The sequence below is a fragment of the Octopus sinensis genome, unplaced genomic scaffold (assembly GCF_006345805.1).
Source record: "Octopus sinensis unplaced genomic scaffold, ASM634580v1 Contig18962_ERROPOS3362582+, whole genome shotgun sequence".
Classification (NCBI taxonomy): Eukaryota; Metazoa; Mollusca; class Cephalopoda; order Octopoda; family Octopodidae; genus Octopus; species Octopus sinensis.
Window position 1 is genome coordinate 56,141 of NW_021836146.1, and position 13,123 is coordinate 69,263.

General features: G+C 32.3%; 1 long non-coding RNA gene across 1 annotated transcript; it reads right to left on the reverse strand.

Annotated features, from left to right (window-relative positions):
- Positions 1-1,935: 1,935 nt before the first annotated feature.
- On the reverse strand, positions 1,936-12,668 carry LOC118761989. The gene is made up of 3 exons (XR_004997779.1): positions 12,504-12,668; positions 5,100-5,109; positions 1,936-1,948 (listed from the first exon to the last, which is right to left on the reverse strand). It is a non-coding gene; the product is annotated as an uncharacterized LOC118761989 (long non-coding RNA).
- Between the last annotated feature and the right edge of the window lie 455 nt (positions 12,669-13,123).

The window sequence follows — 13,123 nt, forward strand, 5'->3', positions numbered from 1 at the left end:
ATGTAAAGCAAAGTGTCAAAATATTCTGATATCAACTGTGGGACTTAAACAGCATATCTAATTTAAACCATATGGCAGTGTTAATCACTGCACAAAAATACATACACGAAGTGTGCATATGTATATCACCAAAGGATAGCCAATTAATATGTATACTGAATGAAAACACCATGTGATATCAGGTGGTATTTAGTTTGCTGAGGTATATCCTGCTGTTAAACTTCATCATTTGATAAACAGAAGTTGTTAAAATAAGTACCACTCAAATTTCTAGTCAAAAGAATCAACTAAAAGCCCTGAAGATTGTACCCTAACTTTACTTCATCCCAGTGGCTGAAAGCAGAGAACGAATAAAAGAAAATACTCTTCCTGCTGTGAATTTGTATGTGTAACAATTGTGTTTATGTCTGTGTTAAAGAAATTCTATTTTTCCAAGAGAGTGACTATGAAACACTTACATATTTTAATAACAATGAATGCTATAAAAATGATAATGATATTATCAATAAGTCTGTCTGCACTCAACTATTTCATTTTAAATATTCACCCATATATTTAATTACAAATTATAGCCAGAGGACTTATCCAATAAGTTTATCTGTTTATCTGACATATCATTGAGGGCCGAGAGAGAAAATAAAAATAAAATGTACTTATCGCAATCAAAATTGCATTAACTTTATATTCAAATATCAATTGTCACTAAAATTTTCATATTAAGATACTACATTGTACATATTAGATGAACAGTTCTGAAATATATATCATTTAATTATCAACTTATATTTAAATAACATTCGATATTTTAACTGAGTAAGAAAATTGTGGTTGCACAGATGTGAATATATTCAAAACAGTAATATAATGTTCTAAATACAAACTTTGGGTGATAATAAATTGTACATAAAACTGAATATCCATCTCTCTTACTCTCTCTACACATACATATAAATATATATATGTATCATCATCATCGTTTAACGTCCATTTTCCATGCTAGCATGGGTTGGGCGGTTCAACCAGGGTCTGGGAAGCCAGGGGTTGCACCAGGCTCCAGTCTGATCTAGCAGTGTTTCTACAGCTGGATGCCCTTCCTAACGCCAACCACTCCGCGAGTGTAGTGGGTGCTTTTTACGTGCCACCTGCACAGGTGCCAGGGGGGTCTGGCATCGGCCACGATCGGTTGGTGCTTTTAACATGCCACCGGCACGGAAGCCAGCCAAGGCGGCGCTGGCATCGGCATGCAGAGAGAGAGAGAGATGTGTGTGTGAAGTGTATGTTTAGAAAAGAGGGGTAGTCAGAATTTTGGGTAATTATATATTACTATTTTCCTCTCATTTATTTCTGAGACTCATCAGATATGAATTTTTAAAGAAAGTGTTATGCCTTTTATATAAATCTGGAAGTGTGTGTGTGTATATGTATGCATACATATATATGTGTATGTATTTGTAGGTATGTGCATACATGCATGTGTGGTGCAAGCATGTGTGTGTGTGTGATGAACCCTTGGAGGCCTGGCCAGAGGGAGAAAAATGGAGGAAGTAAGAAAGACTATATATATATAATCATTTCACGTCTGTTGTCCATGCTGGCAGGCTGGACAGCTACACCATATATATATATATATATATATACATATGAGAAGAAGACCCATCAAGCCAAGTAAAATCATAGTCATGGCAGATACTGGTGAAACGCAAATGGCAGCCACGCCACTGGCAATGTAAAAGCACCTGTTACACTCTCAGAGTGGTTGGCATGAAGAAGGGTATCCAGCCACAGAAAACCATGCCAAATCAGACTGAATCCTGGCACAGCCATCCAGCATGCCAGCCCAGTCAAAGTGCCCAACCCATACCAGAATTGACAACAGGTGTTAAATGGTGATGATATATGTAAGTTATAATTAAAGTTTAGATTTGAAATTTAAAAGTTAGCATGTAAACTGTATTGTGGGTATGTCTCTAGCAGTGTTCTGGCAGCACACATTCACCTCTTATGGCTACCTGGAGTCATCCACAGTAAATACACATTCACTGTTGGGTCTAGGTTACGAATTCCTTGGTGCACATTGAGTATAGTAGAAATAATTAATATGGAAGATAGAGTATACTGGAAAGTTTATTTATCACAACGATTGTTTCGGCATTTTTTTAATAAGTGTTTATTGTTGATCTAATTAATTGACTATTAAAAAGAATATACTGTCTTATTTGATCGTTGGTCATATGTGATTTTTGAAAAAGTCACTAATCTAAAGTATCCACAAGAATTGGCTGGGATCAATGATGCACTACATCAACAAAAATCAATTCAATAAAGTTCACAAGATGGACTAACTGACAAATATTTTTTTCACTATGACAAACAATGGTAACAAATAGTGTGAACTTTAAAGTAAGCAGTACCCTACAATAGCAACAACGAAACCACCTGTTTGCATCTTGATGTAAAATCATAAGCATATATTTGAGCTATAACAGTGCCCTACCGTTACTGGTAGAGAGTAATTGTGAAGACTGCAGGGCATGGGCCAATAAAACAAGCTAAAATATATATTTATTATAACTCAAGAAGGACAGGACAGTAAAATGATAGACAGAATATTTTATTAAAGATAGAGAAGATATTATTGGTTTATGTAGTATCATTCCATTCCATTAAGGACTTTTATCAATGCACTGTGGCTGAACATACACATAGAGACATGCTCTTGGCATTAACAATATGTATAGTGTAGAACAGAGAAGAAATAAGATAGATATAATAGTCAATTTGAATTATAAAAGGTGTTGTCACTTTTATTGAATATCAAACTTTCAAATGGAAAAACAAAAATGGCATGCAACCTGTAGAAATGTTATAAGCTTGATATGTTTCATAGAAACTGCTAATATTGTTTGAGGAAAATTTAAGAGAACAGTTGGATATTTAGGTTCACTACATTCAATGCAATGTTATGAAATGCTAAAGTAGAATATGGGTGATGATCAGTTTTAACAGTAGAACAAATATTTGTATAGATTGTCTAAAAGTTTCATAAATATATGAATTTATCCTGAACCAAACTTTGTCTTGAAGTATTTCAATAATTTAACATGCAATGAAGTTATATACAAACAATTCTCTGAATCTGCATGAGCATTGAATCAACATAGAAATGTAGTTTCAAAGAGAATTTGGATGAATTGAGCAGCAATAATAATAGTAATAAATAACGATTTCTAAGACAATATTAAAATTATATAGTTGTTATTTAGCCTGAGTTCAGACTTATTAGAGCAGACCTGTGATCAAATGTATTCCAATGGTGACCATTCCAACTTAGATAAGATACATTTAGGACTACATAAGTTCACTATGTCCCTTTTTAAGGTAGTAAGGTGTGATTTGATGAAAATTTTGGCTGATGTTTCTAGCACTTAATCTCTACAAAACTGTTATTTTCACCAGTCATAACCTACACAGAAACAGCCTTCATATTTGAAAATACATGCAGCCTACAAATTTTGAAATGCAATTTTTATGGTTTGTACTAGATCTCAATATGAACATCTTCAAAGCATAGCAGCCCTTAAGCTCCCCTTTCTCACAAACTGCAACTGATCCTTTCAATCCACTCCACTGCCAAAAGAATCTCTGCTAACTTTGTGAAATCTTCCTTTCCTCCACTTTTCAACCATGATAGTTTTATGAGAAAAGTATTCTCAAGAAAGAAAGCCTTTACATCAGTGTTTCTCGACGTTTTTACCCTTAAAATAAATTGCACAAGAAAAAGAAATATTATATAACATATCTTTCACACATTTTTTCCTCAAAGTTCACATGGCCCAGTGATCATGGTCGTGGGATTGCTGTTTCGATTTCCAAGTCGGATGTTGTAAGTGTTTATTGAGCGACAACACCTAAAGCTCCATAAGGCTCCAGCAGGGGTCGGTGGCGAACCCTGCTGTACTCTTTCAACAAAGGGCCAGCTTTGTCACTCTGTGTCATGCTGAATCTCCCTGAGAACTACGTTAAAGGTACACATCTGTGGAGTGCTCAGCGACTTGCATGTTAATTTCACGAGCAGGCTATTGTGTTGATCAGATCAACTGGAACCCTCATCATCTTAACCAATGGAGTGCCACGATGATATATAATTTTATATATATATCATGAAATTAGCATTAGCTTATCTCACTCTTTCTCATGGAGCCCCTAGGAATCTTTTGCAGAACTCTAAGGTTCTACGGAACCCTGGTTGAGAAACGCTGCTCTACATTCACTGGCTGTTTCATAACCAACTCTACACTGCACACACCAGATGAATCTTTTCTAAAACTACTTCTATCCACACTACACACCTCACTAATTTGCAGAAATATACACCAAGTGCAAAAGTACCTCTAATTGAGGCCACAAATAAAGCCAAGTAGCCTTGGTAATCTCCCTTTCATTATACTCAAATAATGCATTTACATGTGAGCTCCACACTTGCCAAACTTTCCAGTTTTCTCTCTCTCTCTCTCTCTCTTGCCTCCTCCTTTCTTTGTATAGAGATATATTCTAATTTCTGAAAACATGTTAAAATGTGTTGCATTCTCCAAAATGATAACACTGTTTTGACCCTTCTAAATATTTTCATAACACAATCACTACCTTCACCTCAAAAAATATGGAGACAGCCATTAACAACAACTAGCTCTGCAAACTCGAATCTCTCATCAGTGACCACTAGTGCATCTTTTTTTAAAGCTAGTCCTACTGGAGTCTTGCTTACCAGTGGAAATTTAGTGAAGACAGAATTGTTACACATGACAGTAATCTTTTAACTATGTCTGGCATCTATCTCTTATCTTTTAGATTGTTAGTTTCCTATCAAATAGCACTATCACAATATATGCAATGGAGTTTCCTTTCATACAAATTCTATTAAGCCTAGTGTACTCCATGTTAATTGCATCCAAATTTGTCTTCCACATTCTTCTTCTAATACGTCAATGACTTACTTGCCATAACATCAACAATGACCATTCCTATACCAAGGATACCACCCTTTCTTTACCAGCTAACTTTTCTCACCCAAGTTTCATCCACATGCACTTTAGACATACCATGCCAAATCTGTACTTATTCCATAAACTGATATCAGAAAAACCTTCTCAAATCAAGTTAGCATAAATCATAGGTGCAAGCTGAAGCTTGCTTCCAAACCACATGGTTCCGGGTTCAGTCCCACTATATGACATCTTGAGTAAGTGTTTTCTATTATAGTCATAAACTGATCAAAACCTTGTAAGTGGATTTGGTTGATGGAAACTGAAAGAAGCCCATAATGTGAGTGTGCGTGTGTCTTTGTGTCTGTGTTTGCCCCCCCCACACACACACACATCACTTGACAACCAGCAGTGGCATGTTTACATCCCTGTAACTTAACAGTTTGACAAAAGAGACCAATAGAATAATTACCAAGCTTAAAAAATAAGTACTGAGGTTGATTTGTTCGACTAAAACCCTTCAAGGCATGGCTGCAGTCAAATGACTGAAACAAGTAACAGATAAATATTGCATTATTTAACAAAGGAAAAACAAAACAGACATTTACTGCACATGCCAAGAAGATATTATTGTACCTCACCCCAACATCCCTTATACATGAGCAGCATGCAATTAGGTCCTTTACAATCACTTCAAGTGCTAGGCTCCACTATCACTGAGGACCCCTCCAGGAAAATGCATGTCTTTAATATAGGAAGGACAGCTTTTCTTTTCAACCAATCAAAAAAACATTGATAAATTTTAATAAATCCAGTTTAATATATTTTAATCAAAATGTTGCTTTGACTGTTCATTTTGAAAAACCATCTTTGCTCAAAATACACAGATCTCTCTCTCTGTCCCACTTTCTTTCTCCAGGTCTTATTGATTGTGGTCATATCCAGTCATATATATTACTCTACCTCTGGTATTTGAGTACTCTTTTTTCCACCTTGTTTCACATTTATAAGTTTACTCTGGTATATATATATATAATATATATATATATATATATTATATATATATATATATATATGTGTGTGTGTGTTTCTATCTTCATATTTAGATTTACTTTCATATCACTTCTGTGTATTTTCACTCATCAAAATATTAATGTAACAGCAATTAAAATTTAAAAGAGATGTTGGTAATGCTGTTCACATATACCGAGGATATAAAATCAAAGCACTTACATTTCACTATTCTCTAATTTTCGATTTTTCTTATAAATATTTAACTAAATTTTTCACTTCCCTTTCATATTTCACTATTTATCTTTTCTCTAAAAGTTAGGAATCAGCACATTCAATAATGTAGTACTGTATACACACAAAAAAATTAAGATAGTGAACATATGAACACACACACGTAAGTGTGCATGTATGTTGCAGTAACTGGTCCTGAAGTGCAATGGCATTGGTGGGATCTTTGGCACTATGCAGTGTCGTCCCGTTCTATATATATATATAGAATATACATATATATATATATATATAGAATATACGTATATAATATATATATTTAAACATATATATCTATATGAATGTATAAAACCAATTCTCTCTCTCTCTCTCTCTCTCTATATATATATATATATATATACACACACATATATAAATATATATATACATATATATATATATACACACAAATATATAGATACACACACATATATATATATACACACACATATATATATATATACATATATAGATACACACACATATACATATATATATATATATATATAGATACACACACACATATATATATAAATACCATACATACTTCTCCACACACACATACACACATTTCTGCACACACATTTATATGCATTTATACATATTTGCAAACACGCATTTGCATACTTGCTCCCACTCATGCATGATAAAGCTAAAACAAAAGAATTCTCAAGATATATGCATATTACTCAAAAATAAGTGTTATAGAGGAAAAATTTTCTTTTAACTCTTCACACACACTCACATACACACTACATCCAATATTTCAAGAGAATACCATTGACTGAATCTTTTACATGACCTGAAGAACAAAGTATACTGCAATCTATTTGATGCACTAGTTTACTTTGAATGTCTACGAATTAATACCACATTGAGATTTCAGCTTTTGGCAAATATACTACCACTAAAAGGGTAGATTGAAAAAGTTGCCAGAAATTCTTTATATATTGATGTTAAAGGAGAAATATATGGAATTTCCAGAAATCCGTAGACTTCTAAAATGGGCTATGGCAATATAGATCTATCGATTCAACAGAAGCTCGCTTTTTACTTAAGATAGGAGAAACCTAATAGCAAGTATAATACAATCAGGAAATTCTCTAAAATGAAGAATTTGGTATCTTTGACAAACATGAAAGATCATAATTCAGTTGAATCATTTTAGTTTTATTTTTGTATTTTATATCTAAAAATCTACCTGCAATGCAATAATGGAGAGAAAAGAACTTATGCAAGTTTAACTCACTTGAAACATTAATTGTTGTCAAGTTTGAAACTAAAAGCTATAATTAAATTTCAAATTCTTTATAATTGCTATCTTTAGTGATCACTATTCTCTTTTACACATTTCCCAAACAACTACAGTTTTGAAAAAGTTCTAAATTTGAATTTATATCTAGTCAAATTCTCTTTGCATCTGTCAACTTTTAATACAATCAAGCTTCTTTTCTTTGAATGTGTATCTGTATAAGTGTGTGTATGTGTGTGTGCACGCATACACACACACAGACAAATACATGTAATATAAGTTATTGCAATTGATGAGTATCACTGAAATATATTCCTTTCTCACTCTGAGAACTATTGTGATTGCTTAATTCTTCATCATCATCATTATGCAATTATTTCATAACAACCTGAGTTGTCACAATTTATCATCTCTTTCTTGAGGTTCAGCATTGAGATTGTCTTTCCTCATTTCTTCTCACGTCTATCTCAGAATTTTTTTTTCTCTTTCAAACATTCTTTCCACTTGGAATACTTCTGTATCCAGCTATCACCAGCCATACTTATCTGATTCCCATACCCATGTAGTTTTCTTATTCTCTAAAAATGATTTTTCTTACACCCAGTTTTTCTCTCACTTCATATATGATCCATCATTCATGTATACTAACATTACAAACTCAAAAGAAACTACTCGCTAAATTTCTTTCCAGCTTTCACATAACCTCAGTATTTAAATAGTCTGTACTTAATTATTTTGTCACATGCTCTAGCTACTTCAGTTCCTTTATGAATCTATTTTTCTGTCAACAACAAGGTCTACTCTACTCACCAAAACCCTATTACTAACTTAGAAGAATCTGTGCCTCTCTCCTTTTCCCAAGTGATGCTTGTGTTCCATGCTCATGTGATGCTTGACTGAGGTTGCTCTCCATCTTACCTCTTGTACACAATGCACGCCTACTCATTTCTGCTCCAGCATCAAATTTAGAGAAATTATAAATAATCTCTCTAAATTTGCTGTTCTTCAAACAGCAAAAGTTTAGCAACTTTGAAGTTTTGTACATGACGAGATGATGGACTTTCCAGTAGTGAATGCATGTCTGTTTCATAAATCAGTTTTTCAGTTATTCTCCATTTGACCACTCAAATAACATGCACAGCACTAACATGGTAAACATTAGTAATGTGTTTTTAAGTTTTGTGATATCTGCATGATTTTAATGACTTGACGTCTTTCTTAGTATCAACTTTACAGTATGATCTGAATGTAGTCAATAGTACCATCAACACTAGACAGATTGTTTGTCAAAACTAAGATGTTCCTTTAATACTGTGTCAGTTCTATTCAAGAGTTGCTGATGCCCCAATGCAGAGTGCCTTATCTATAAAGGGAGTATCTCCTCTAAACAGATTTTTATTGAGAGTTACTGCTTTCCCCTATGATTTACTTTCATAATAACTTGTAGAGCATATGTATCCTTCAATTAACTATAAATACTAATATTATCCCTCATAACTTAACAAAATCATCAATTGTTTGACTGCCACCTCTCTAAAGAAATTGCTGTTTGTCATCATTAAAACAAAAACACAATTGTTTATTGGTTTAAAAAAATTACTTTTTAGAGCTTTTAGATATGAAGTGAATAACTTATAAACACAAAGATAGTCTCCCACTTCCTTTTTTTCCTCATGCAGACAAACACACACACACACGCATGCATGCACACACAAGAATGATTCTGTAAGTGAATCACACTCATGAAATTTGAATTTTAACTCTGTCTTCAGTTAGAACTATTTAACCATTAGTTAACCATATTTCTTCATCAATGCAAAAAGTCACAATCCCCAATATCATAATCCTCCTGCTCTCCCTCCTCATTATTATCGTCCTCTTTGCAGCTGCTTTACATTTTGACATAGATCAGAAGACCCCTTCTCTCTTGTGTCTGCTTTCGCATAGTTTCTATACCTGGATATCCTTCTAAATACCAGACACTTTACAGAGTGCAGTAGGTACTTTGTTCATGGCACCACTACAAGTGAGTTTATCCTTCTAAATACAAGATATTTTACAAAGTATAGTAGCTACTTTGTTCATGGTACCTCTACAAGTAAGGTTGCCTTGTAACTAAAGAGCCTTCTTGAGAGAGAGAATACTGAAGTGAGTGCTTTATGTCGGGTACTGAGAGGATAATATGTGGGAAGAGAAGGGACAAGTTTGTTGTGGAGGAGAATCATGGATACATCATATTTGACATAGGAGGGTGAGGGTATGGTGCAACAGCATGCTGGAATAGTGCCACCACTATCATAATTACACTTCTTAAAACATAAATACTTCAATAACATAAGAAGCAAAACTTAACTGAAACTTGGTTTTTTCTGTGTATTATCAGTAATATTCTGTAATTTCTCAAAATAACATGCTTTCATACAACACAAATAGACTATTAGATATGATAGAAACTATATGCCCCCAAAATATGATTAAATTTATACAAGAACTTTCAGACATATTACATATTAATGGAACTCTGACACTTTATTTTCTTCAAATACAGATTTATTCTAAGATAAATTGTACAGAAAACTATTTAACTAAACTTCAATATAGTGGATATATTTGTATTGGGATTCTTTTCTACACTGCTTGAAGCATTGCAAGATGTTTAAAATGCTGCACAATAGAAGTTCCATTCCAGTACATAAAAAAAAATAACCAGATGTTCAAATCAATTATGAGAAAAATACACTTTCCATAATCAGAAAAATTTAAAGTTTATTGATAATATATTGATATCATATTTAATAACTAAAACAATTGCTGACAAATCAACTTAATACTTAAAGTTACTAATGAATGTAGGTTATAGGAGTTCTAATTTTGGTACAAGTTCAGATATTTTTTTTTATAGATGATTATTGTCAACTTAGTGATTTGTTATTTTATCAACCACAAAAAGAAGGAAAAGTCAACCATGGCAGAATTTGTATTCGGTATGAAGAGGAATACAACCAAATATTGCAAAGTACATAGTTTATGCCCTACTATTTGTCATCCAGCACTGAAGACTAAAAAACAAAACCTATTTGTAGATCTTAATACTTAAGATACTGACAAGTAAGATATTTCAGTGCACTAAATCCAACAATAAGTGCCTGTATCTTAAAATTGGTTTTGGTTAATGCACAGGTTAGTAGAAAAAGAAAAGGATTTTACACACTAGATAAAAGAACTCACAAAATTTTAAATAACTTCAAGACCTTATATTAAAGGAAATAGTTGTTTAAAGCTCTCAAAATAATATGTAGCTCTGAATGCAAGCACTGAAGTTGCAAACTACATGATGTGTGTGTTTTTATTGCATGCTTGTATGCAACCATGTAGGCATAATGTCTGATGTTTTGGGTATATTACAAAGACCTTGAAGAGAAAACTGATTTTGTAACTAAAAGGAAAAAAAAAGAAAATATGATATTCACTTTACTGAAGAACACAATATATTAAGGATAAAATAAACAAAAAATATCAATAATTTTAAGATAACCAAGAACCTATGTAAATAATCAACTCTCAAATTGCCTCTAAATAATATATGACATTAATGTATCTACTACAATCTACTTTGGAATTTAGTAATGTACAAATATTTTTACAGTAATATTTCACAATATACAACAACAGAAATAATAGGACTGTTAAACAAAATATCCTTGATCAAAGCTTAATATCAAGCATTTAATTAATAATATATATTGCAACACACTACAACTACTGAGTCTAGAACAAATTCTAAACCCCTTTGGAGACAACTAGTTCCAAATCTTCTGTTGCTGTATCCTCCTTAGGGATTACAATGTTAAATGCTAAACTGATACCAGTAAAGCATGTATAATGGATATAACCGACATGTAAACAATCTGTATGAAGGAGTATACACGCATGTTTCTATCACACTAAATCTAAATGAGATCCACTTAGGTTAAAATTGTAACTCTGTCTCTACAAGTTATAAATCCCAAAATTGTTTCTGAAAAATTACTAAAAGCATTTCCATCAGAACCATGTTATTTCACTATAATAATAGCATCAATATCAATGATTGCAAACTTGGAAATAACAATAAGATTCAGCAAATGCTTACAGCAGCAAAATAAACACAAGATCATAGTTGTGTACATCTAATTTATTCGCATGCACCAAATAATTAATCAAGAATTACAAAGACAAAGCTTTCAGAAAATAATCAAAAGTTAACATCATTCATCTAACTTTATCTTAATTTTGTAGTATATTATGATAATATAAATTTGTATAATTCAAAAATACAATTTAAAAATTACTATAAATTTTTGAAATTTCTATGCTTATTGCAAGAGGTAACTTTTATTATTATTTTTAGAGTATTTAGAAACTGCTACTTTGAACAAATTCTAATACGTAAGTGAGATGTGGTCACATTTTTGAAACTAAGCCAATCAGCAATTTGGTGTAGTGCCAAGCACTCATAGCTAGATCTGCTCAAATCTAGCCTATGTTAGCTAACAATCTCAGTATTAAGTCCAATCAAAATATATATGCCAAGAACAAATTGAAATTTAATGCTGATTAATCAAGCATACAATTCATTGGAAATAGTTCAATGACTACTACAAGAAAACCATCTGCAATATATAAAGCTAAATTATCAGATTCACAATGAGAGACCTATGTATTCAAGTAATGATGGACTAGATACACTTACAATACATATCCTATAGAGATCCAAAAACAAAAATGTCATATTGACAAAGTATATATGACTACAAAAAGTACATATCTACAATAGTTACCATAGTCATACCGAAAGAGGTTTATTTCAGAAAAACATACCAATCTCAAAAATTGACATAGTTTTATAAGCTACTGTTATAAACAGATATTTGAAAAGCACATAATCATATGTAAGTTACACAAATTTAACCCTTTAGCATTAAGAATTTAACCCTTTCTGGCCACACCTGGCCCAAATATTCTACTTGTTTTAGCTTCAAACCAACCAGATACAGCCTTTCACACATAACCTACAATGTCATTCTAAATATGAACATTCATCTCATCAAAATAATGAAGCTTCAAGATAATGCATTATTAATTAAAAACAATATGAATAAATAAGCATTAAACTTGACAGAGAAATAAGAATACTAAAGGGTTAAATATACAAATAATGTACAAGACAGTTCTCCACAGTAAACTATCTTTCTAGAAATAACTGCCAAATCTCCCTCAAATCATATCTTCCTGTCTTAAACAAGAAAAGACAGAGAAAATGGTTACAGCTAGAATGCCTTTAATCATGTTTGTTTAATCAAGGTTCAGGGCTAAAACCCAACAACACAATACATAAAACAGACATATTCAAGATTAAAGACTAAACAAGTTAGTAATTCCATAAAAAGACATATTTTTCAATAACATCAAGTAACTATTCTACATAGCTATTATAAGTAGTAATCATCAGTCTAAGTGATAACAGAAAATGTGCAATAATATCAATGCATTTAAGACTTTTACCTGCTCTATTTACCAAGTCTATTATGATACTATATTTATATAGATCAACAAATGTTCAATTGTC